Source organism: Protopterus annectens, chromosome 11.part0 (genome assembly GCF_019279795.1).
Source record: "Protopterus annectens isolate FY-2018-M chromosome 11.part0, PAN1.0, whole genome shotgun sequence".
NCBI classification, from domain to species: domain Eukaryota; kingdom Metazoa; phylum Chordata; order Ceratodontiformes; family Protopteridae; genus Protopterus; species Protopterus annectens.
In genome coordinates, this window is record NC_056745.1 from 685816775 (window position 1) to 685839102 (window position 22328).

Consider the following 22328-nt stretch of genomic DNA (forward strand, 5'->3'; position numbering starts at 1 on the left):
AGATTGAGATGAGAGAGCAGGGCAGGATGAAGGTTTGTGGAGAAAGGAGTGTAGCATTTGAAGTTGAGATAACAGCAATAAGTGGGGCAATTCAAGCCAGTGAAGAGAGTTTAGGGATAAACAGTAATGGAAAGTTTGACAAATCTACCTATCTTATGGTACATTTGTTGGAGTTTGTTTACGGTTGTAGTTTGGATATGGGTAAATACAGGGGCACCATAAATAAGAGAGGGAAGGAGAAAAGCTTGGGCAAGGGACAGTCTAGCATTGGGAGTTAGAAATCTTCTGTTTCGATATAGAAGACCTAGTTTTTGGTGAATCTTTTTTATACTGTGTAGTAGGTGCATATTGAATTTCAGTTAATTGATGATGACCCCTAGAAGTTTAGTGTGAGCTTCAGAGTTGATAGTGTTATTTGAGGAAGTGATAGTAAAGGTGGACTTGCGTTGAGAGAGAGCATGGGGAAGAAATAGTACGAGTTTGGTCTTTTTGGGGTTGAGGATGAGTAGGTTAATGGTTAGTCACTGTTCGTTACAGAGGAAGGTCTGTTGGGTAAGAGTATGAAGTTCAGAGATGTTGTCAGAGATGGAGATGAGTGAAGAATAGTCAGCATACTGGATGAGGGATGATAGTTTACAAGATGTGTGGAGGTCATTGGTAAAAATGTTAAAGAGGTGGGGTCCCAAGATGGAGCCTTGGGGAACTCCAGTTGGGACAGGTATGAAAGGAGAACTGGATACAGAGCCATTTCACTGATTGCTGCCTGCAAGATAGGTACCTAGAGAACCAGGCAAGGGAGGAGGTAGACAGATTGAGATTAGCAAGTTTAGACAGCAGTAGGGGATGAGAGACTGTATCGAAGGCCTTGGAGAGGTAGAGGAAGAGACATAAGAGTTTATTATTGTCCTGGGCCTCTACAATGGTATGGGTAAAGGATAGGAGAGCAGTAGTTGTGCTGTGGTGGGGAGGAAAACCATGTTGGGTGGTGGTGAGGAGATCATGTTGGAGCAGGTAGTTGAGAGAGGACAAATTTTTCGAGAATCTTTGCGAGGGGGGATAGGACAGCTATGGGTCGATAGTTAGAAGGGTCAGTAGAATTACCACCTTTGTGCAGTGGAATAGTGAAGAAGGATTTCCAAAGGGTAGGGACAGTGGATTCCTGTATAGATCTGTTGATTAGTATGGACACTGGATAGAATATGGTGTCTGCAGCTAGTTTGAGGAAGGTAGGAGGTAGATTATCTGTGGAGGGAGAGCAGGGTTTGAGTTTATAAAGAAGAGATCAATATAGGAAGTGAAAACTGGATGTAGAGAGAAAGGTGGATTATCAGGTAGGTTGGGAGGGGTAGTCAGAGGAGTAGTCTTACTGTTTGATGGAATGAGTGACTGGTATGGATTAAGTGTTTGTTAAGAAGGGTAGCTATTTCTAGAGGGGATGTGTTGGGGAAGGGGCTGGGGTTGAAGGATGGCCTGGGGACAGAATTCTGTTAATTGTAGTCCAGAATTTTTGAGGGTTGGATTTGTTAGCAAGTTGGCCAGAATTGTAAAAGGACTTTTTATCTGCATTGGCTTGTTTCTTAGCAAGGTTTCTGAGGTGCTTACAGTGGTGAAAGAGGTGTAATTCCTTGGTTTTGGTCAAGATTTTCCAGGCTTTATCTCTTCTGAGCTTGAGGGACTTAGTTTCTTTGGAAAGCCAGGGGACATGATTGGATTTTATTCAAATCTTTCTAGAGGGAGCAAGGGAGTTTAGGGTATTCAGGAAGATGTTATTAAATCTGTTGTGTGTGTCATCAAGTGGGATATTTTTAAGGAAAGACCAGTCTGTGGAAGATAAAATAGAGTTGAATTGTGTTAAGATTAAAATTAGCGAGTCTACGGCAGTCTCAATATAGATGAGGTTTGGGGGAGGGGTTGGGTGGTGTATCTGAAGACAGAGGTGTGGAGGTGGTCACTAGGTTGGTCTGGAAGAGTAGTGGGGTTGTGGTAAAGGTGAGGGGAATTGGTAAGTATCCAATCTATTGTGGATCTATAAGATGCATGTCTATGGAGTCGGGTGGGGGAAGATACGAGTTGATGGAAGTCATGTAAGTTCATACTACTTTGGGGAGAGTCAGTTTTCAGTTTGGGCCAGTCTAAGTTGACAACTCTTAAGATGAGGGTTTTGTAAGTTATGTTATGTTATGGGAAAACCAGGATAGCATGTTTTCAAGAGTGTTTAAGTTGTTTCCAAGAGGGATACAGATGGAGGCGATAGCTATTTTTTTGTGAGAGTTGAGGTGGCAGTTAAGTAAAAGTTCTGCTGGGTAAAAGTTGAGGATTGGTGTGGGGAGTGGTGATAGACTGAGGATGTTGGAATGGAGGATGGCAACTCCACCACCTTTTTTGAGTATCCATCTGAGCACTATATATTATAGCCTGGTGGGAGAATTTCATTACTGGAGATGTGTGGCTTAAGCCAGGTTTCAGATGAGGTGAGGATGTGAGGGGTTGTATGGGTTATCCACGCATGGAAGTCAGTGATTTTGTTGGTTAGGCTTTGAATATTTAGGGAGCATATGGCTAGGTATTTGGAAGAGGATGAGTTAGTTGTAGTGGGCTGGGGAGGCTGAAAATTATTAGGTGAAGGAGGAGGGTTGGAGGATGTGGGTGGCTGGAAGGGGAAGAGGTGGGACCAGAGTTGGGGGTGCATATCCCCTGATAAAAGCACCTTATTAATAAGTAGGGAAGAGTATAAGGAAATGTGAATGTAGTTTGTAGAGTTTGGTTTTAGATTTATAGTTAAGAGAGAGTGTGTGCAACTTAGTTTGTGAAGACTTGTGCTGGGGAGGTTGAATAGGGCTGGAGAAATGTATAAGGAGGATGTTGAATGATTTTCAGAGTTATAGGTGGTTGGTGAGTGTAGTGTTGGAGAGGGGAGATGAAAGTGATGAGGTTTGAGTATAGAGGAAAAATAGGAGAGGGGTCGAAATAATAAGATGTTGCATTTTTGTGTTGAGATGGGATAGCGAGATAGAATTCTTGTTATAGAAGTAGTTTAGAGTAAGGACTGATGTAATATAAGGGTTGTCGCAGGTTTCGGGGGAAAGGAAGGGAAGGGAGGTACAAAGTAATCAGAGCTGGACAGGAAGCTGTTTGCTGGTGGATGGTTGGGGGGAAGGGGTGGGATTGGATGGTATAAAGGAAATTGTAATGAGGTGGACAGGAATGGGGGTAGGGGAGCGAATGGAGCAGGGCTAACATCCGGGTCCAGAAAGTCCAAAAAAAATCAGTAAAAGAGATGTTGAAAACTGGCTGGGGAAAGGAAGATGGAGGGGATACTGAAAAACAAACGGTAGAATTAGCAGAAGGCAATATCCAAGCAGGGAAGCTTTGGGGAGAAGCTGAAAGCACAAAATCTTGAGCTGCACAGGTAGAAAAAAATGCAGAGAGAAAAATACTTGTGTAGTGGACAAATAGTGGAGTAGAAGAAGCCTATCAGTATGGCTTTGGAGGGAGGCAGGGGTAATGCAGACAGCAGAACGGCAGGAAGGCAAAGGCTGTGTGAGAGAGTCTAGTTAGGAAAAGAAAGAAAATCACAGGAATGGGTAAGGGAAGGAAAAAGACCAGGGAGTATAGTGTGAGGAGTGAGAAGAGGAGAATAAGAGAAAGCATAGGAAGGTTAGGGCTGCTGGAGTCCTGTTTTCAGGAGCAATTGGTGAGTTTAATTTGTTCACATAGGTTAACTAATTAACACAGGCACTATTAAACAAAAAGTGATGGACGACAAAAATAGTTAGGAATGTGTAGGAAGTCACTCGTTGAAGCACATACTTAAGTGGTCTTTTGGAGCTTATGGACAGTTGCAGGATTGATGGCCAAATAACGGAGGATTGCCCATAAAATTAACATTTCTTTACAGTGGCCAGGAGATCTGCATGGAGGGTTCCACTAAGGGTTGAAAACAAGAGGGGAGGTTAGTTAAAACACAGGAGAAAGCTGCAGAAAGACATCATTTAGGGTAATGATATAATGTAACTATTATGTTTGTGCACTATAAAACCACTAAGAGAGAGTCCTACCATGATACGGTGGTTTAAAGAACACTACCAAAAAGGTCAAGTGGGTAAGCTAGACAGATTTGTAGCAATACCATTAAATCAGTACACATTTGTAAAAAACACCATTAGATCAGCATAGATACACTAATAATCATAATAACTTCATTACTTAAGTTATAGCACAACAGTTAAGTCCTTTATGAAAAATGCTAGTGCAAGTCCAAACTTGGACCGAACCACAAAAGGAGGGGGAGTATCAATATTCGTCAAAGATACCCACACCTCCAGCACAGCACGAAGCATCAGAGACTATCCATGTGCAACTAACAGTGGGTAAAACTGCCTTCCAGTTTATAGCCTGCTACAGACCACCCTCCCAAACCCAGGAACTCCACTCGGCCTTCCTGAGAACACTGGAAAATATGAAGGTCTCTCCAAACACCATTATATTGGGCGACTTCAACTACCCAAACATAGACTGGGAGCATTACTCTAGCTCCAACACCCTAGCCCAAAGGTTCCTAGAATTTATAAACTCAAATGCTATGGAACAACTTGTTACCACTCCCACAAGAGGGGAAAACATACTGGACCTCATCATCACCAACATGGGGACTCTATGCTCCAGACCAGAAGTGTATCCCTCACTGGTAAGATCAGACCATAAACTAATCTCACTGGATATTCACATCCCGACCCCACCCCCTGCCCAGAAAACCACAGTGAAAAACTTCTCTAAAGCAAATTTCACACTCCTCAAAACCAAGGTGGAATCCTTCAAAGCCCCCGGGCCTGTGGAAAATACGGCCCAGACCGCAGAATCCTTTATAAACGCATTCTATGAACACCTTCAGGAATGCATGGATCATGCAATCCCAAATAAAACCAAGATCCAATCCTCCAAAGGCAGACGTCTTGTCTGGTGGACCGCAGCCATAATCAAACTATACAATAGAAGGAGGAAGCTACTACATGATAGAGCAAAATCCCAAAAAGGGAAGGCATCTCTGATCAGTATTAGCAAAAAACTACGGGCACTCACAAAATCGTCTAAGGCCAGCTTTGAGAGAAAAATTGCACAGGACACTAAGGATAATCACAAGGCTTTCTTTAGTTATGTTAGGAACTTGGGTGGGAATTCCCAGATATGCTCAAAATTAGTCCAAAATGACAAAAATACACCAAACCTACAGACATTGCCAACATCCTAGCTGACAGGTTCAGCGCAAACATCTCCCCTCCCTCCCCACCAAAAGGGAAAATATCTATCCCAGCAGAGTGCTGCCCCCCTGACATCTCAGATGCTCAGGTAAGAGCCGCCCTCTCCAAAGCAAAAAACACAGCATCAATGGGACCAGACGATGTCCCGGACTGCATCCTACATGAACTCCAAGAAGAGCTAAAGCCAAACATAAAACTACTGTTCAATCTCAGCCTTACTACAGGATATGTACCCAAAGAGTGGCGTACAGCAACAGTGGTCCCTCTCCACAAATGTGGTGCCTCAACAGATCCTGGAAACTATCGCCCCATAAGCCTGACTAGCTTGGTCTGCAAAGCTATGGAAAGGATCATCATGGACCTTATAAATAAAGATATTGGGGACCTACAGACACTGGATCCTACCCAGTTTGGCTTTAAGGGCAGATCCTGCCTCTTAAACCTGGTAGATTTCTTTGAAACAGTCACCAAGGCCATTGACGAGGGGAAGGTGGTCCACACAGCCTACCTGGACCTCGCAAAAGCCTTCGATACAATACCCCACTCGGGCATTATAGATAAGCTCACCAGCTTAAATATAAACCCCTATGTCACTAGATGGGTTGCAAACTGGCTCAAGGACAGAACCCACATGGTTAGAATTGCTGGAGCCATGTCAGACTCCAAACCAGTTACAAGTGGCATCCCACAAGGCTCAGTCCTGGGACCTCTCTTGTTCGGTATATATTTCTCAGAGGTACAGGCCAACACGGAAGGACTGTGGCTGACCAAATTTGCAGATGACTGCAAACTGGGCCATAGTCGACTCTCCAGCCGACACAAGCATCCTCCAAAAGGGCCTCATAGAAACAGACAACTGGTGCCAGAGCCATGGCCTCAAGCTAAACGCCAAAAAGTGTATAGTCATCTCCTTTGGCAAAACAAAGTGCGCACAAATTACCACATAAGTGGTAATCCATTAAGTACAGAAGAAGTAATTAGGGACCTGGGGACCCAAGTTGATAGCAATCTCTCATTTGACAACCACGTGGCCAAAGTGGTTAGAAAAACATTTTATATAGCCCACCTAATCATGAAGGGATTCACATCTAGATCAGGGAGATCATCGTGCCTCTTTACTCATCCCTCATCAGGCCCATAATTGAGTACAATGCCCCTTTTGGGATGTACCTTACCAGACACCTGCAGCAACTGGAAAGACCCCAAAAGTACCTCACCAAGAGGATCAAAGGGCTCAAACAGATGCCATATGCTGCCCGGTTAAAGAAACTCCAGCTCTACTCAGTGGCATACCGCCTGCTCAGAGGCGATCTGTGCCTGACGTATAAAGCCATGTCCAACCCGGAATTAATGGACATGCTGCACCTCAGAAAATCCAAATCCCATCGAGCTACGCGCTCGAGAGACTTGAACCTAAGCACTGAAATAAATAGGACATGCTGGAGGGACAGATTCATAACCCAGAGGCTTCCTTCACTCTGGAATAAAATCCCAGACCAGGTTAGGCAGAGTCCCTCATTGACTCTCTTCAAGAGGAATCTTGATGAGTGGATGGGGGATTGTAGGTTTACCCCGGGTATCACTTCTGTGTCACTGTTAGACAGAGGCACAGTATACTAACCTCAAAAAAGGGTATAGCAAAATTAATTTAAAATGGGTGGCGAAAGCCAAACACACTCTGGCTAGGCTTATAAATGCCCTAGGGCAGATAGCCTAGTATGAACCTATGAACCTAAGTGCGCTTAACGACTGGAGAAATAATGTTTTTCAGTTCAAGCAGGATCTTGAATCGCAAAACGTGTTGTGCAAGTTGCATTACATGTGGGAGTTTCATAACATAGTTACAGTCACAATTTCAAATTCTTCATAAGAGAAAACTCCACTGTAGAGCAGCACAAAAACAGCAGTAAACAATAGAAAAATACAATGTGGCAGCAGGAAAGCACCGCAAAGAGCAGTTATCAACCTAATACAGTCTCAAACTGTTATTCAGCAAACGCTACACTAGTATGTCACAAGCAACAGGAATCTTTCAGTATAGGTATAGCAATTAAATCTACTTTTAGACAGTAAAGGCTGTAGAAAGAGTGTGAGAGCGGTTGAAGGGCACAATATGGTGGTTGCAGTAATTAAAATAAAAAGCGACACCATGTGCAGGGCTTCCTTTATACAAGGTAATGGTTGCCACCATGGATCCTAAAGCTTGGAAGACTAAGTGCAGGAGCCCTGTCTTTGGAGAGTATGTCTCGTACTTGCAAATTTTATTTTCTGTAGCCTGTGAAGAGGAAGGGAAGGTATGCAGGAGATGGCATTCAGATGAGATCCTATGAACTCTGGAACTTGAGTGGGGCTTAGCTGAGATTTTGACTGATTCACTGTGATGCCCACAGCAGCAAACAGGTGCAGAATGAAGTCTGTTGATTGAAACAGTAGATGCCTGGTGGGAGCGGTGATGAGCCAGTTGTCTAGACAAGGAAATACCCAGAATCCATGCAGTCTCTAGTGAGCTGTGACTGCTGTCGGACATTTGTTGAAAACCCTGGTGGCTGTGGTATGACCAAAGGGCAACACTCAACTGAAAGTGACTACCAAAAGCGGAAGAACCTTCTAGCATGTTTGTCCATTTTTATGTGGTAATATGCATCTTGAACGTCTATGAAGCACATCCAATCATTTTCCTCTAGAAAGGGAAGTATAGACTGAACAGTGACCATCTGGAATTTTGCTTGCTGAATGAACTTGTTCAAAAGGATGAGATCTAAAACTGGTCTCAGGTCTCCTGTCTTTTTTGCAATAAAAGAACCTTGAGTAAAATCAAGATCCCATCTGGTCTGGTGGGACTTCTTGGATGACTTTTTTCTAGCAGCTTTTGAATCTCTAAGGCTGCTTGGTCCCTCTGATTGGGTGGAACATCGGGGAGGTATTCATTTTAATCTTAGAAAAAAAAGAGAAGGGGATATGGTAACCTTTGGCAACAGTCGAACTCTTTGTCACCAGGCTGTTGAGTGCAGTGAAAATCTTCCGATTGCTTCCAGAGGTAAGCAATCAGGCCCCCCTTTCAGGAATACTGGTAGGGCTGAAAATCTCTGGACCCCTGATTTTGCAGGCTACCTCTGCTTCAGGATCAGTGTCTTCCATTAGAGCTCACCCAATGGAAGCCTCCACCACATGTCCTAAAAAGGCCCTTGATATTTTCTGAACCACATTTTTCTGCTTCTCTGATTCCTAGAGTAGTTCCGTTGGGGAGCAGAAAAACAAATGCTCACTACAGATAGGGTCTTTCCATCCTTCTCACACCTGGCTAGAGTTTCTTTGACTCTGTGGCTGAATAAAGATCCATCAAAAGAAGCACTGATGAAGGAATACTGGAATGGCTCCGCAAACTCACACAGGTGCATCCAGGCATGTTGTCTTGTGGCAATGCCTGAACCAGCTGACCTGGTCACCCCCTTCAGCTGCATGTGCAGTGAGCCTCATGAAGAGTTCATAGGTTCATACTAGGCTATCTGCCCAAGGGCATTTATAAGCCTAGCCCATAGTTATGTGGCTTTCGCCACCCCTTTAGTTTGAATAAAAACTATGCCTATCATTTTTCTGTGCCTCTGTCAAGCAGTGACACTGAAGTAATCCCTGGGGTATATCTGCGATCACCCATCCATTGGTCAAGATTCCTCTTGAACAAGGCCAGCGAGGTGCTCTGCCTCACATGTACCGGGATTTTGTTCCACAGCATAGGGAGTCTCTGGGTGATGAATCTGTCCCTCCAGCACGTTCTATTTATAACCGTGTCAAGGTTTAAGTCTCCGCCCTTGTGGTTCTGAGGGATCTAGATTTTTGAGGTGAAGCATATTCATCAAATCTGGGTTTGACATGGCCTTATATGTCAGGCACAGGTCACCTCTGAGCAAGCGGTATGAGACTGAATAAAGCTGGAGTTCTTTCAGTCGGGCAGCATAAGACATATTTTTGAGACCCTTTATCCTTTTGGTGAGGAACTTTTGGGGCCTTTCAAGCTGCATCAGGTGTCTGGTCAGATACATTCGAACGGGCATTGTACTCAATCATAGGTCTAATGAGTGATGAGTACAGGGGACGATGACCTCCCTTGATCTAGATGTGAATCCCTTCATGATCAGGTGGGCGATATAGAAGGTTTTCCTAACTACTTTAGCAACATGAGTGTCAAACGAAAGACTACTGTCAACTTGGGTCCCCAGATCCCTGATGACTTTTCTGTGCTCAGTGGATTGTCACCTATATGGTAGCTAGTAACCTTGTTTTTCCCGAAGGGTATGACTATGCATTTTTGGCGTTTAACTTCAGGCCATGGCTCTGGCACCAGTTATCCGTTTCTGTGAGGCCCTTCTGGAGGATATCTGTGTCAGATGTGTCGTTTACTATGGCCCAGTTTGCAGTCATCTGCAAACTTTGTCAGCCATAACCCTCCTGTGTTTGCTTGTACTTCAGAAAAGTAGATGCCGAACAAGAGTGGACCCAGGACTGAGCCCTGTGGGACACCGCTTGGACAGGCTTTGAGTCTGACATGGCTCCAGCAACTCTGACCCTGTGGGTTCTGTCGCTTAGCCAGTTTGCAACCCATCTTGTGATGTATGGGTTTACATTCAAGCTGATGAGTTTTTCGATGATACCTGAGTGGGGTATTGTGTCAAGGCCTTTGCCAGGTCGAGGTAGGCTGTATGGACTGCCTTTCCTCATCAATGGCCTTGGTGACTGTCTCGAAAAAGTCAACCAAGTTTAAGAGGCAGGATCTGCCTTTGACAAAGCCAAACTGGGTTGGATCCAAAGTCTGCAAGTTCCCTATGTCTTTATTTATGAGTTCCATTATGATCCTCTCCATGGCTTTGCAGATAAGGCTTGTCAAGCTAATGGGGTGGTAATTTCCAGGGTCTGTGGAGGCACTGCCCTTATGAAGTGGGACCACAGTCGCCGCCACTCCTTGGGCACGTATCCTGAGGTGAGGCTAAGATTAAACAGCTGTCCTAACTGTGGGTTTAATTCCTCGTTGAGTTCATGAAGCACACAGCCGGGGACACCATCCGGTCCCATGGATGCTGTGTTTTTTGCCTTAGTGAGGGCAGTTCTCACCTGTTGGAGATGTTTGGGGCTACAATCCTCTGGAATAGATATCTCTCCTTTGGGGAGAAGTTTGCACTGAACCTGTCAGCCAGTATGTTAGCAATGTGTGTAGGTTCAGTAATTTTCACATCATTTTGAACTAATTCTGAGCATATCTGGGAGTTTCCTCCTAGGTTTCTAACATAGCTAAAGAAGGCCTTATGATTGTCTTTAGAGTCCTTGGCGATTTTTCTCTCAAAATTTGCCTTGGATGATTTTATGAGAGCTCTTAGTTTTTACTTATAATGATCAAAGGTGTCTTACCTTTCAAGGATTTTGCTCTATCTTGTAGTAGCTTCCTCCTTTTGTTGTAGAGCTTGTTTATGGCTGGGGTCCACCAGACTGGACGCTTGCCTTTGGTACAGAGAGTCTTAGTTTTGTTTGGGATTGCCTGATCCATGCAGTCCCTGTAGGTGCTGGTAGAAGGCATTTGTAAGTGATTCAGCGGTTTGAGTAATGTTTACCACTGGCTCAGGGGCCTTAAAGGAGACCACACTAGTTTTAGAAGTGTGAAATCGGCTTTTGAGAAGTTTTTCACTGTGGTCTTTTTGTTTCAGGTGGGGCGGGATGAGGACCTCCAGCGAGATTAGTTTATGATCTGATCTCACCAGTGAGGGTATACTTCGGTGTTGAACATTTTGATCCCATGTTCGTGATGATGAGATCAAGTATGTTTTCACCTCTTGTGGGGATGGTGACTAGTTGTTCCATGGCATTTGAGTTTATGAACTCCAGGAATCTTTGGGTTAGAGTGTTCGGGCTTGAGTAGTGTTCCCAGTCTATATTAGGGTAGTTGAAGTCACCTAGTATGATGGTGTTTGGAGATACATTTATCCCTCCAATGTTTTCAGGAAGGCCATGTGAGGTTCCTGAGTTTGAGAGGGTGGCCTGTAACATGCTACAAATTGCAGAGCAGTCTTGCCTATGGTTAATTGCACCTGGATGGTCTCCGATGCATCGTGCGTTGCCACCAACCTTGAGGTGTGGGTGTCCTTTATGAATATGGACACCTCCTTTCTTGGTGTTGTCCAGATTTTGGGGCGGAACGTATGATATGAGGTGAAACCTGTTAGTGCTGGGGTGCTCTCATGAGCCTTGAACCAGGTTTCTGTCACAGCACAAACATCGATGTTCTCCATATTGAGAAGGGCCTCGAGTGCATGCATCTTGAGATTGAGACTTCTGGCATTGAGCAGCATTACCCTTAGTTTTTTCCTTTTGGTGTTCTAGGGTGGTAGGTTTAGAATTTGAGCCTTGCCTAAAAAGGCACTATGGGGTGGCAAGAGCCTTTGCCAATATCCGAAGCCCAGGGTGACAGGTGCAAGCCGCCCCTTTGGCAGCGTGGCTTGTCCAGCATGTCATCCCAGGCAGACAGACATTGGATCCCTTTGAATGACACCAGAATTTAAGCCAATTATTAAAGCTGATCATCTTATCACTGTATTGTGGCATCATTCTAGGTGAAGGTAGGATACTGCTCAAGGTCAGGGTCATACCTGCCTGGGCTACATAATCAGAGAGCTCCTCGACGTCCCTTTTCATGTAGTCCAAGGAGGCACGCCTCAGGTCGCTGACACCAGCGTGGACAATGACTGAGTCGCACTTGTACCTGCTGTTGAGAGACCTGAGTGCTTGCGTTATGTGGCGGATTCTAGCGCCTGACAGGCAGCTTACTGTGACCTTCTCCTTACTCAGTCTGGTGAGCGGACGCCAGTGTGCCTGACTATGGAATCACCAATGACAAGTGTGTCTGGCATTTTGTTTGGCCTTAAGGGCTGTGACTGTTTGACACTCTGACTGTGTGGTCTATGTGTTGCATGTGTTGGGTCGTGAGGTGGTAGTTGTTTGGGTGTCTGCTTTGGTGGCCTCTGCTGTTTTGGTAAATTTTGACCAGAGCCTCCGAGTATGTCTTTGTGTGAGTATGTGTATGATTTGAAGTTGTGATGGTACCATGTGTGACTGGGTATGTATTGTGTGTGGTTGCCTTCTCCTCCTGTCTGGTCTTGCCAGTCCTATGTTGAGAGAGCTCAGCCTCCAGTTTGGCCGTATAGTTGCATCTCTCGCATGTATTTGTGTTTTGTGGGAGAAGGAGAGGATTGTTCAGTACATGAGGCAATTGTAACATTGCCTCAATATTCCCAGGTTCACCAGTTGAGCTGGAGAGGACACTAGCAACTGATCCCTCGACATACTAGAAGTAGTAGATAAAGAACTTTCAAAGGACTCGGAAGTGGGTTTTGGGCTGGTGGGGTACTATCTATAATAAGAGTGCTTTATCAAGGTACAAGTACTGTAGGAGTAAGTGCTAGGCTTTACAGATAGAGAATAGTCTACTTGGGAATCAAGTAGAGATGAACTTTTCAGTTATAGGATATGCTGGTTAGATCAGCAGTACAGTTTAGCGTGTTTTATAGCAGGGGCTGAAGGGAGCTAGGAATTGGCCCAAAACGACCAATGGACTACTAGTTTCTGGCTGAAACTTCACCAAATCGGACAAAAGGCGCTCAGTGCTTCCCACTCCCACTGGTAAGCAAAGAAACTTCCCTCCTTCCTAATAAGGCAATGGATCAGTAACAGGAACTAAAAACAAAGCCCAGGGATCAGCAACTCTGAAACTGGACTACTCTAGTTCAGTAAAGTGGGAAAACAAGAGATTTTTTGTTTTATTACAGAGATAAGGAAAAACAGACAGTAAATGCTATAATGCTGTAAATCGGCTAGCGACTTTAGTGTGTAGCCTACAGAAACAATTTGCAACAATTAGTAACTTAAAGTGCAATAAACAGTGTAAAATGCAGAAATCACTTAAAGTAGCAGTAAAACAGGCGAAATGCAGTCGCTAGCTTAATAACAGTGGAAAGCCACAAAAATACTTATATCTGGTAGAAAGTCACTCTTTTAGCTCTCTGCTGCTTGGATCACTCTGCAGGCCACCACGAGGATCTGTGCAGAGTTGGTACAAGCTGGAAAACACGTGTTTAGCGTGTTTTATAGCAGGGGGCTGAAAGGAGCTAGGAATTGGCCCAAAACGACCAATAGACTACTAGTTTCTGGCTGAAACTTCACCAATTCGGACAAAAAGGCTGCTCAGTGCTTCCCACTCCCACTGGTAAGCAAATGAAAATGGACTCCAAGGTGGCTAACTGAGAAGCCACTTTGCCCTCGACCTCTTCAGACAAAACTCCTGCTACAGTATCCAATAGCTCCTTGATTAGACCCCTTTGGAGCCTAATGAAATGTGCTAAAAAATTCAAAGACCTTAATGCGAAGGTCAATGAAACGTATACCAGCTTTCTGAATCTGTTCATTGCCCTGGACTCTTGGCTGGGGGGATAAACAGAGGAACTCTCCTAAGCTAGTTCCTTTTTGGTGGCTGCCGCCACCACCATGGCATTTCCTGCTAAGCCTTTTGCCCAGTACTGATGGTCCTCAGGAGCAGATAGTATTTTTTCAGGTATCCAGGGAATTGGTTCTCTGGAATTAGGACCCTTCTAAGCCTGCTGCGCAATCAATTTAATGAGATTGTCAGTAGGAGGGATCACACAAGTAGTAGATGGGCCAGCACTGAAGGCTTGCAAGAACACAGACTCCTCAAAGTTACCTGTCTGAGGATCTCTAGGATGCCTCTGAAGGAGATGTCTTCTGGAGGTGACTGGGGGGAAACCTGCCCCATCATCAAAGTCTGTCTTCTGTGACAGATTCCTCAGGGGAATCAAAGTGTTTCCTCTTACACTTTTTCTTCTGGGAAGGCTCCTCAGTGGCAATCTCTGAGGGGGACTCAGAAGAAGAGGAGGAGCCTTTTGTATGGGGATCTTGCAGCCTACGTGCCTGCTGTCCAAGCGTGGAGGTTGGTGGCAGCTCTGGGAAAACAGGAGTCTGGGAATAAAACTCTGACACAGAAGGGGCCAGCTGACAGCCTTCAGAGGCCAATGCCTTCTCCACTGCCTGGAAGACAACCCCCCCCCACTCCCAAAGAGGGATGGCAGCCCAGAACAGAGAAAGACAACCTCGGAACCAAAGTCACACCCTGCCCCAAGAGACCTACCTCCGAAGCAGGAGCTGAGGAAAAGCCCACAGCTGCCAGGGTTCCCAGAGCTGAGGATGACTCTGAATAAAAGGAAGGAGCCAATCTAAAACCCTAGGACTGACAGCAGAGCCACAGCCCCTGGAGTCTGCCTGTTCGCAAGGAACCAAAGAAGTCAGACTAGATCCTGGAACCGAATGGGAAAAGGCTGTCAGCACGAGAGCAACTGGAACCAAGGAGATTGGAGTGGGATGCTCTAAGCCATATGAGGAGGTTATAGAAGAAAGATTTGGTGGAGTCCTGGGAGAAAAAGCCCCAACTCCAAAGGGGAGAGGGGTCTGGAAGGAGAAAGAAGGAGACCCCTGGCCACTAGAAGCTGATCACCAACCTCGCATCTACTTCAGTGAGACTCCTGGAGGAACAGACGGATAACAGAGAAGCGGATTCTGGCCTTTCTAGGAAGACTGGGAAGCTGCCCCACAAAGTGGTCAATACACTGTTAATATCATGTCCTGGGTGTATATATCAATTCTGATTTCGGCACCGATGGGGTTTCAATGTCTGCTGTGGTGCAGTAGGAAAGGTTGGTACTGCCTGAGAAACTGAAGATGTTGGTGCCGAGACCAGCACCAAGGTATGTGGTGCCGAAATGGGCTGTGAGGAGGGGGCAGTCTGCTCTGAAAATCTCTGAACCTTGGCCTTCAGTTCTGTAGAAGTGGTTGGAACAGAAGGTTTATGCTTTTAATCCACCAGCACTGAAGGAGAAGTTAGCACAGAGTGGCTTGCCTTGGTGCCGCAGTCGGTCAGTTTTAGAAGGGGACATATTGGCCTTGGATAAGGCTTCTTCAAAGGAAAACTTGATTAGCCCTTTTAATATTAGTTTCTTCTTCTGTTCAACCAAGGCCCAGTTATTGAAGGCCTGACAGACAGTACATCCCTGGTCCAGATGAGCTGGGCCCAAACAATATATGCAAGAAGACTGCCCATCGGAGTTGGGCATCTTCCATCCACAATCCTGGCACTGTTTAAAACCTACAGTGCCTTTTGATTTTTCGGCATGTTGACAAACACAAAAGATAAACAGGGATCAACAAGCAGAAACACTCACACACAAGAGACAGAAAGATAAACTACCAACAATGGTCGACAAGACTATGAAAAGACTGGTAAAAGAGAAAGAAAATGACCAACTATGGTAACAGAAAGCTACCTAAAGAGGTAGAGAAGGAAGGACAGAGGGAAGAGAAAACACTCATTCCACCAGAAAGATGGGTACAGACAAAGAAAACACAAATTTTACAAACACACACACACAGTTATTAATAACCAAAGAAATTTTTACGTAACTGCGAGAGAAAATGGCTGATTCGTCTTGCAACAAGGGTGGCAAATGAGATCTGACGTAATGTGGAGAGGAGTGCTGTGGGTAGAGTCTTGGCCTGAGAGCTTTTGGCTGGCGTGAGCTGTGTAATGGCTAAGGTTCCAAGGATAAGAACACAGTATCCAAAGGTCAAGGATAGATGATTGAGAACATCAGATCATACGGTTGCCATCAGCGGTCACATTTCCTTGGTGGACTACAAAATGCTCATGCACTTTACCTCTGTAAGAATGGGCTCAAAGTCAGGGGAAATCTCTTACTCAGGATCTGTGTGTATCAGATATGAATCCTCCTCTGAAAGGATATCACAAAAAAGCACAAAAGACCTTTTTATGAACAGTATCAGTATACACAATTGATAGGTTTGCAACTTGTCTCTCTCTCTGCATTGATGTCCCGTGTGTGTGTGTGTGTGTGTGTGTGTGTGTGTGTGTGTGTTTGGGGGACTTGAAAAGTACAGTTTTGTACCTACCATAAATGTAGATGTCCGAACTGGATAGCATCTGCAGTCATAACAACTGGGTTGTCCTGTCGTCAGGCAGCCCTTCAGTCGGCCGGATTCCAAAGTCCGGTCCGCTTCGCTGATGTCGCACTCCACCCGACGTCATCTCTGTTGGTCTTCGGTATAAAGCATCAGCCGACGCCATTTTCCTCAGTGTTTCTTGCCCCAGATGCCAGAAGCCCTCTTGCAGGCTAAAATTTGGATAGATGCCAATGTTTCCAAATAGATAGAGGTAAACACAACAATAAGCATGTATGTGCATATATACAAACAAATACACCATAAAGACTCCCCAACAGCTAGCTATTAGGAGGGTAAACACCCTAGGAGTACCACAGAGGGAAGGAGGGAGGTAATCCTGACTGCAGATGCTATCCAGTTCGACATCTACATTTATGGTAGGTACAAAACTGTACTATGTCCTTCATGGATGCATCTGCAGTCATAACAACTGGGTAGAATACCATAGCCAACTAGGGAGGAGGATAAAAGTAGATTATGGTGAGTTTAGGATCCCTTGCAGTACAGCAGTGGCAAACCCTGCTCGGGATCTGGAATATAGAGGCAAATTATAATGCTTGGCAAATGTATGCACGGAGGTCCAAGTAGCCACCTCAATAATGTCTTTGGTTGCCACTCCTCGTAAGAAGGCTGTGGTAGTGGCTGTTGCCCTTGTAGAATGAGGTCTTATGTTCTGTGGAATTGGTTTTCCATGGAAGGAGTAACAGAATCGTATGCAATTTCCTATCCATTTGGAGATTGTCTGTTTGGAAATAGCTTTTCCTTCCCTTCCTGTTGCATAGGCTACAAAAAGTTGGTCAGTCTTTCTGCTATTTTTGTTCTGTCCAAGTAGTAGCGTAGCTGTCTATGTACATCCAAGGTATGCAGTAGTCTTTCCCTCTGTTTTGTGGGTTGGGAAAGAAGGTAGGTAGGTGGATTGCCTGGTTTAAAGACACTCTGGATACCACCTTGGGCATAAATGTAGGATTAGTCCTCATGGACACTCTATCTTGGTGGAAGATTAGGAAGGGTTGCACTGCCATTAAGGCCTGTAGTTCTGAAACCCTCCTTGCTGAAGTAATTGCCAGTAGGAACGCAGTTTTCCATGACAGGTGTTGTAGGTCTGCTGTTTCTGCTGGTTCAAAGGGTGATAGTGTCAATTTTTCTAGCACAAAGTTCAAATCCCAAGCTGGTAATGGTGGTTTCCTTGGAGGTTTTACATTCTTGATTCCTCTGAGGAACTGCCTGAGCAAAGGGTGCGAAAAGACAGGTGGATCAAAGCTGTATTCTGCTGAAATAGCTGATGCATGTATCTTGATGGAGGAGTAGGACAGGCCTGAATGAAGAAGTTCGGCCAGATACTCCAGAATGTTAGGCATATCTATGTTTGACACATCTTTTCCTCTTTCTGTACTCCAAAAGACAAACCTTTTCCATTTTCCAGCATAGTTCCTTCTTGTTGAAGGTCTGCGTGCTTCAAGAATAATGTCTTTTACTCTTTGGGAAAGTTCTGGATTAGCTGCTGCTATGTGATGTTCCATGCAGTTAGTTGCAACGTTTTTAGGTTTGGATGTATGATGCTGTAGTTGTTCTGAGTTAACATCAAAGGCATCAGGGGTATTGGCCACATATTGTTCCGAGACATGCTCCTCAGTAGTGGGTACCAGTGTTGTCTTGGCCAGTTCGGAGCTATCAGGATTATCCTTGGACGTTCTTCCTTGATTTTCAGTAGTACCTTGTGTATCAGAGGAAGAGGTGGGAATGCATATGCTGTTAGGCCTTTCCAGTTGAAGGAGAGCGAATCCACTTTCCATGCTAGTGGGTGGAATGTCCTTGTGCAGAATTTTTTGAGCTGGTGATTGAGAGGTGATGCGAATAGGTCTATCTGCGGCATTCCCCTTTTCTTTGAGATGGTCTTGAAGATGTCCGGGTGCAGCTTCCATTCGTGGGCATCCGAAGTGGTTCTGCTTAATATGTCTGCTGGAGTATTGTCTTTCCGCGGTACAAATATTGCCTGTAACTGGATGTTGTAGCGTAGTCCCAGGGCCCACAGCTCCAAGGTCATTCTGCATAGGGGGTATGAATGAGTGCCTCCCTGTTTGTTGATGTACCACATGACTGTGGTGTTGTCTGTCCTTATCATCAACTGGCCCTCCTTGAGAAATGGTTTGAACTTTTGGATTGCCAGTTTTACTGCCAGCATTTCTTTTAGGTTGATGTGCAGGTGAAGTTGATCCTGTGTCCACAATCCTTGCACGCATTTGTCCAGCATGTGGGCCCCCATCCTAGGTCTGAAGCGTCTGTTGTGATGGTCTGGCTTGCTTGACATCTGCGAAAGGGTAGGCCTGGGTTTGACTGGCATGCCTGAGCCCACCATAGAAACTCCTGTTTTAAGCATGGAATTAGTGGGATTTCTGTTTCTAGACTGTGTCTGTGTTGGGACCATAAATTCTTTAGGTACCACTGTAGTTTTCTCATATGTAGTCTGGCAAATGGAACCAAGATTATGCATGATGCCATGAAGCCCAAGGCCTGCAGTACTTTTCTTGCTGTTAACTTGGTCAGTTTTGTTAGTGCCAAGAAGTAAAGAGGAAGTTCTTTTTGTTTTTCTGTTGTCAGGAATGCCATTTGTTTTACTGTGTCCAATTCCGCCCAAGAATGTCCTTGTTTGGGATGGTATCAGCCTTGACTTTTGTAAATTGACTGTGTATCCCAGTGCTTGTAGCAAGTAAATGACCCTTTGTAAATCTGTTGTCAGCTTGCTTTTGTTGTCCCTTGTAGCAGGCAGTCGTCCAGGTATGGGTAAATTTGAATTCCTGTAGTCTGCAATGGGCGATTACTGATGCCAGGCATTTTGTGAATACTCTGGGGGCAGTAGATAAGCCAAAGGGCAATGCTGAGAATTGATAGTGCTCTGATCCTGCAAGAAATCTGAGGTATCTTCTGCAGATTGGTCGAATGGGGACGTGCAGGTATGCCTCCTTGAGATCTAGAGTTACCAGCCAAGACTCCTTGCCCAGCATGGGAAGAAGCTGCTGTAGTGTCAGCATTTTGAATTTTGGGACAATGATGTATGTATTTAAGGTAGACAGGTCGAGAATTGGTCTCCAACTTTTTTCCTTTCTTGGAACTAGGAATAGTCTGGAATAGAACCCCTTTCCTTGCTCTGCTGTTGGCACTCTTTCCACAGCTCTCATGTTTGCTAACTCCATTATCTGGCGTAGAGCCTCTGTTTTTGATTTGGAGGTAGATTTGGCATTCCTCTTTGACTGGTAAAGTGTGGAAGTGAAACCGTAACCTTGATCTATGGTTTGTAAAATCCACTTGTCTTTTGTTATGCAGTGCCAGTTCCTTGAAAATAAGGTTAACTTTCCGCCTAGAGGAGCTGCTATTTGTTCCCTGGTAGGCGGATTTAGGGTTAAGTCACTGTGGTTGTGCTGATGTAGTGGCAGTGGCTGTGTCTGTGCCTCTGTTGTTACCTTGCCACTGTCGTCCTCTGTAGGCACCTCCTCTGGATTGGTTTCTGCCTCTGGAACGTCTATTCCTGCCCCTTTGAAATTTTGTGGAGTCAGGAAAGGACCAATTTTGGCAGGCCAGTTCCTGCTAAACCTTGGGGTTGAACCTGCAAGAAATCTTTAACAGTTTGAACAGATTTTGCCTTTTCTTCCATTTTCTTCATAACCTGCTGGGCAGGTGTACCAAACAAACTTGTCTTGTCCATAGGAGCATCTAGCAGCTTAGCTTTAACATGATCCGGTAAAGCTTGTTCCTTTAGCCATGCATGCCTTCTTATCACTGTGCCTGTCATGGCTGATCTAAATGAAGCCTCCAGTGCATCATAGCCACATTTTAAGGAATGGTTGCTAACCTGTTGTATGTTATTTACCATCTCTAATACATATTTCTTATCAAGAGATTCATCAGTGGTTAGTTTTTAGTTAACTGATCAAGCATAAACTCTTGGTATTGTATCATGTGAAACTGACAGTTTAAAGCTCTAGCTGAGAGAGTAGCTGAAGTGTAGACCTTTTTACCCCATCTGTCTAATGACCTTGCTTCCCTTTCAGAAGGAGTAGGGTTTTGAGCTATGGTCGCGGCTACTGCCTTGGGACCCTGGGATATAGTTTCTGGGTCTGCAAGTGGGGCCTTGTAAAGGTGGTGATGAGTATCTGGCACCCTGTAAAATCTGTCTGGTTTGGCAGGGGCTGGGGGTAAAGAATCTGGAGCGGAGCAAACATCATTGAAAGCATCATCCACCACAGAGAGAACAGGAGGTATAGCTAAGGGCCTGTGCTGTGGGAGGTGTAGAAAGGTCCTAAGTCTTTTTCTGGAGTCTGAAAAATCCTGTTGCTGCCATTGGAACTGTTCTCGCATGGCATGCAAGGTTTCCCAAAGGAGAATTCTTCTGGTGGGAAGCAGCTGGAATGGATTCTTCAGCATCAGAATCTTCAAAATTGGAGAAGGAGCCTCTGGCTGGTCAGTTATGTCTGATTCATCAGCAGATTCATCAGAGGACACTGGCTCAGGGGGCTCTGCCCTAGGTCTCTTCTCTGGGGGCTGAGAGGTCCTATCTGGGTGAGATTGAGATCCTCTGATTAAAGAAATTAAATCTTCTGCCAAAGTAAGCATTTGGGAACTAGAAGAGGGCCTGGATGTGTGGGGTTTAACAGGCACTGTTTTAGTAGTCTTGGCTGCTTTAGCCCTGGCGAAGGCCTTAATGGACATGGCTGCTGGAGGCCTAGCAGCACCACGTGCTAGGGTAGAGACATCCAAGGGATGGTGTCTGATAAGGCAACCAGCTTAGTGGGTAAAATTTCTGAGGTCGATTCAAGAGTTGTAGCAGGGGCCTCAGTTGTAGGAATAGGTTCAGCTGTACTTAGATCAGTTTTCTCGGTTTCGCCGAAACCGAGACACTCATGTTTGCTTAACCATGGTTTCGCTGAAACCGCTGGACCGTGAGAGTCGGTCTTTTTCTTTGTGCTTGTTGATAGATTGGGTAGTCGGAGGATCCGACGGCATAATTTACGCAAAATCAGAACCGAAAAACTGTTCTGCAAACTCCGACCGACGCCTAAGCGTCGTCGGTTGAAAGAAGCACAGGCGAACAGCCTGCTACGTTGTGCGCTGGGCCCAAACAAGGCAGAGAGTAAGAGTGGAAATCTTTATCAGGTATTTGTTTCCCACAGGTTAAACAATTGTTAACTTTTTCTGACATCGGCTGAGGCAAGAAAGAGTCCCCAACGGGTACTTAGCTTTAGAAGTCTTCGGTAGTATTCGTAGAAGTAATCTCTGGATCCGACCGACCGGCACTTGCGAACAGCTTCTGCTTCGCCACGCCGCAAGAAAGACTGAGGAAAATGGCGCCGGCTGATGCTTTATACCGAAGACCAACAGAGATGACGTCGGGTGGAGTGCGACATCAGCCGAAGCCGGACCCGGACTTTGGAATCCGGCCGACTGAAGGGCTGCCTGACGACAGGACAACCCAGTTGTTATGACTGCAGATGCATCCATGAAGGACATCAGCAATCTCTAAATGTCACAGAAACATTTGGTACTACATTTAAGTTAGCTTCACATATAAACTATTATAAATAACCAATATTTAAATATTACCATTTCAATACCATGTTGCTGCTTAAGAAAATTTGTCAGAAGAGGTGACAACTGCATTTAAACCCTCGACTGATCCAATTGCTTTGTTCTGCTATAAAAGGGGAGATTATGTATGTGTGTGTGTATATATATATATATATATATATATATATATATATATATATATATAGAGAGAGAGAGAGAGAGAGATTTATATTTTATATAACATAAATCATGTTTTTAGTGCTTTACTTGTTTTTGCATGCTGTGAGTGTATTCCCTCATCTCACATCTGTAGTACCTTGCTGACATTTGAGTTGTCAACATTGACATCACACACTCAGACTGGATTCCTAGCCAGTACATTAACTTTCATTACATAATCTTGCGAAAGGTTTTAAAACTTCCACTGGAAACCTTGCCCTAATTTGA

At 44.9% G+C, this 22328-nt stretch overlaps 1 protein-coding gene across 3 annotated transcripts in view; it reads right to left on the bottom strand.

Annotated features, from left to right (window-relative positions):
* The window catches only part of LOC122815557 (NAD-dependent protein deacetylase sirtuin-3-like), a 994530-nt gene that overhangs the window by 676906 nt on the left and 295296 nt on the right, over positions 1-22328 (bottom strand). The gene's annotated exons all lie outside the window — the stretch shown is intronic.